Source organism: Arachis ipaensis, chromosome B9 (genome assembly GCF_059453495.1).
Source record: "Arachis ipaensis isolate K30076 ecotype BB chromosome B9, ASM5945349v1, whole genome shotgun sequence".
In the NCBI taxonomy this organism is placed as follows: domain Eukaryota; kingdom Viridiplantae; phylum Streptophyta; class Magnoliopsida; order Fabales; family Fabaceae; genus Arachis; species Arachis ipaensis.
In genome coordinates, this window is record NC_142444.1 from 147,955,489 (window position 1) to 147,959,379 (window position 3,891).

At 31.9% G+C, this 3,891-nt stretch overlaps 1 pseudogene; it reads right to left on the bottom strand.

Moving 5' to 3' along the window:
• Positions 1 to 1,048: 1,048 nt before the first annotated feature.
• LOC148546734 (lectin pseudogene) lies at positions 1,049 to 1,833 on the bottom strand (annotated as a pseudogene).
• Between the last annotated feature and the right edge of the window lie 2,058 nt (positions 1,834 to 3,891).

A 3,891-nucleotide genomic window follows, 5' to 3' on the forward strand; every position in this document is an offset into this window, starting at 1 on the left:
AATTTTTTAATATATTTTTATATAGTATTTTTTTAAATATTTTTAGTATTCTTTGTTAGGACATTATAATTTTTTACTATTATTAGTTATAGTTATTTTTTTGTTTAATTTACTCTACTTAATGGGATCAACAATTCACATTATAGTTAAAATTAAAATTACTTTCTTATATTATTATTCTATCATTTTTTAGGTATATACGTAAAAATGTTAGTTGTCTTTTTTTTAATATTTTTTTTGCATCGTACTTTTTTAGTACTTTTTCCGTATTTTTTAGTACAATTTTAAATTATAATTTTTTACCAATTATGTCTGTTGTTATTTATAATTAATTTTTTATTTAATTTATTCTTTCTAATAAGATAAATCAACACCTAAATTACAATGACAAATTTTATAAAATCAAACAAAAAAATAGAATATATATTTTTTATAGTACTCTCGTACTCATTTATTTAATACTATTTTAGAGTATAATTTTTCATTACTTATAATTTTATTATTATTTTATGATTAATTTTTTATTTAATTTATCCTCTCTTCAGTGGGATTGAAAAATAATTTCTCAACTAATAATCAAACCTAGGACGTAAGAAGTGAACCTAAAAGCTAAAACTTTTAGCCTCCCAAAAACATAAGCATAATTAAACTAGTTGTGAATCAAAACTACATACAAGAAAATACTAACAAGTATGGTCGTGGTAATTTGTTGTTCTAACCATATTTCCCTTTGGTGCTTGATCCCGATCCCTTGTCCATGCAGTTAACTAGCTAGGAAATTAGTTACTAGAAGGGATGTTTTGCACTTTTGAAAAGACAGAAGGAAGAAATAAAGGCAAAAACGAAGAAAATAAAGTAAGCATCCATGCATATATCACATAAGACAAGAAACCAAATCCAAACACAAACAACAACAATGGACAGCCCTTGCCCTGTATCTGTAGTGGCATAACACTTACAGAGACAAACTAAAGACGAGTAAGCTTGTCCTTATTGAATTAAAATAAAAGACACAACACAAACTTGGTAACAAGTCAGATGTTCCTTTTCAGTTGGACTTGAAGATCCAAGACAGAATCTCAGTAGTCTGCGAGAATTGTCCAGTGGAAGCAGATATTCCAATCTTAACCTTTTCAGGCAGCTTAGTACTCAAATCGACATCATAAGTAAGAGTGTCGGGTTGGCTGTGGAGATATGTAGAGACATGGACAGTTAACTTCTTATGAGCAGAGTTATATGTTATCTTTGCAGTAGTTATCGCTGCATCATGAAAATTCCAGTAACAAACTTTTGATGACCTGATAGAGTTAACATCAATTCCGATGTGCGGATAATTGGGATCCCCAATATCGGAGTTGGAAAAAGTATCGAATTCAACAGCAACAATTCTGTCAGATGCATCATTAAAGAGGCCGAGAAACTTTCCAGAAGATTCAGGAGGAATTTCAGTGTCAGCACTAGCAAGGAAGAAGGCAAGACCATCACCAGGTCCAGGTGTATATTCAGTGTTATAGGGTTTTGAGATGCGAAAGACGAAGGTGGTTTCAAATCCTGCTCGGAGGCCACTGTGGTCGTAGAGGTGCACAGGGTCGGAGAATAAGACTCGGCCAACTCTGTTTCCCAGTGGGTTGCCATCGTCGTCCAGATTGGTGAGTCGAATGATATGGTGATCGGTAATGGTTGCGTCTCCTTGGAATTGGATCTCCTTGGAGTGCTTAGGGTCAAATTTGTGCAAGTTAAATGAGACACCCATGGCTATGATTTTGTGGTTTTTGGAAATGAAATGAGATGCGAGGGATCTGTATGAGTTTGGGATGGGATGCCAAGCCTACTGCACCAGCTCGGTATTTATAGTGTGGCGATTGGTCTAATTAAGTACCTTAGCTTCCTTCTTAAGGTACGTAATAGGTAGTGTAGCAAGTGATGATCAACAAAAACAAAATACAAAAGATATTAGATAGGTCGTTGTTTTTCACATGCATGGCCTTTAACAACCATTAACAGTTTAACACTACGTCACGTCCATAGTGTAATATATATGGCGTCACCCTCTAGCTTCATCACCTATCATAAATGCTTCTTATCTATACTACGCGTTATCACTTACTCGATTCAATTATTGAGGATTACAATGTGAGATCCCTTAATACCAGAAGAAGACCGTGCTAATATAGTCCTTCATTCTAGTTTAGCTAGATCGGTCGTCCATGATGATAAATGCTTATACTACCAACTACTTTTAATTATTTGTACTGCAAGTCTGCAACGTGTATGTGAATGCATGACTATGAGGCAAGGATATTAATCCTATAGCTACCAAATTCCAACTATCTTCCTATTCTTATATAGTGGAATTCAAAATGTGACTATCTGTTTCTATTTGCAGTGCGGTGCTGCTAATACGAAGCTAAGAGTTCTTGGTCATCATTTAGTTACAAATATACAGCTCTGATAAATAAATAAATTGAGAAATGCTAGAACACTATTAAAATTTATTATTTTTGGTCATTAGTTAGCCATCAATGTTTTAAAGTATGAAATTTTTTATTTAAATAAATATTTTATTTACCAAAATAAATAATTATAAAAATTATTACAAAAACAAGTCTTCCAATCTTATTTCATTTACACTATAAATGAGTTTTATTTACAATGTAAATAAGATATATGAAATTTAAAAAGATACACATATCTAAACGAGATACATTTACAATAATTATCTTGTTTATACTGTAAACGAGATATTTGTATTTATAAACATAAAAATATAATTTTTTAAAATAATAAAAAATATTAATAATTTAAATTGGACCAAAGAATGTTTCAAATAACAGCGAAGATGGACGGTTTTAAATAATGGAAAGATAGGCGGTTTTAAAATAATAAAAAAAATAAGCGGTATTAACTAACTAATTAATGGGCGACTGGACGTATCACGTAACTTGAAACTGTCCATTTAAATTCAACATATTATTTTTTTAGAAACCAACCCATTTTTAAATTATTAATAAAAAATTTAGTATTAATTTACTTCATTTTTAAGTATATTTTTTTAAAAAAAATATACGTTAACATTTAGCTCCTAAATTAATTTCGGAATATTTGTATATATTTATACATATAATAATTAAATTGTCATAATAAAATAAAAAAATCATAATAAATAAATAATATAAATTGCTTACACTAAGCATACTGTCAGGCTAATTCATCAGAGCTTTGCAATTTTATAGGCCCATGTCCCAAAAAAAAAAAGAAGAGCCATGCAGCGTTAGCGTTAGGTTCTCAAGTTTCCAATTTTTGTAGGTGATACGGATTCATAAATTTTTTGTTATTTTAAATTAAGGAGCAAAATGATCATTTTGTCAAGGTCAAGAATTTAATTATTAGAAGAAGGAAAAGTATACGTTGTTAAGATACTATCTACCAACTTTTGACAATAATAATTAATTATTATTTTTTTAATTTTTTAAAAAATAAAATTTGAATAATCAGGATTTAATCAAAATTTATCCTTTTATTTTTATTTTCACTTAAAAATCTTAATCTCTCTCCCAAATCTCCCGTCTTTTCTCCATCCTAGTCTCCTTGCATCCGTTGCCACCGCTTCATCCGCCATTCGTGCAGAGAAGACAACCAGCATCGCGCGTCTGCTTCACCGTCATTGCGTCCCTTCAGCCACCCTACCTCGCGTGCAGCCGAGCTCCCACTCATCGCCTTTTCACCACGCGTTCTCCATCGCAGCTGTGATGCATTCCCGCCTTGTCGTTGCACCGTCAGAGTCCACGAGCTCCCGTCGTCGTTGCAGACTGCCGCTAGGTATAGTTACTCAATGGTTCAATCTCTCTCTCTAAATTTCTGATTTGTCCAAGTGCATGTCTATGGTGTTTG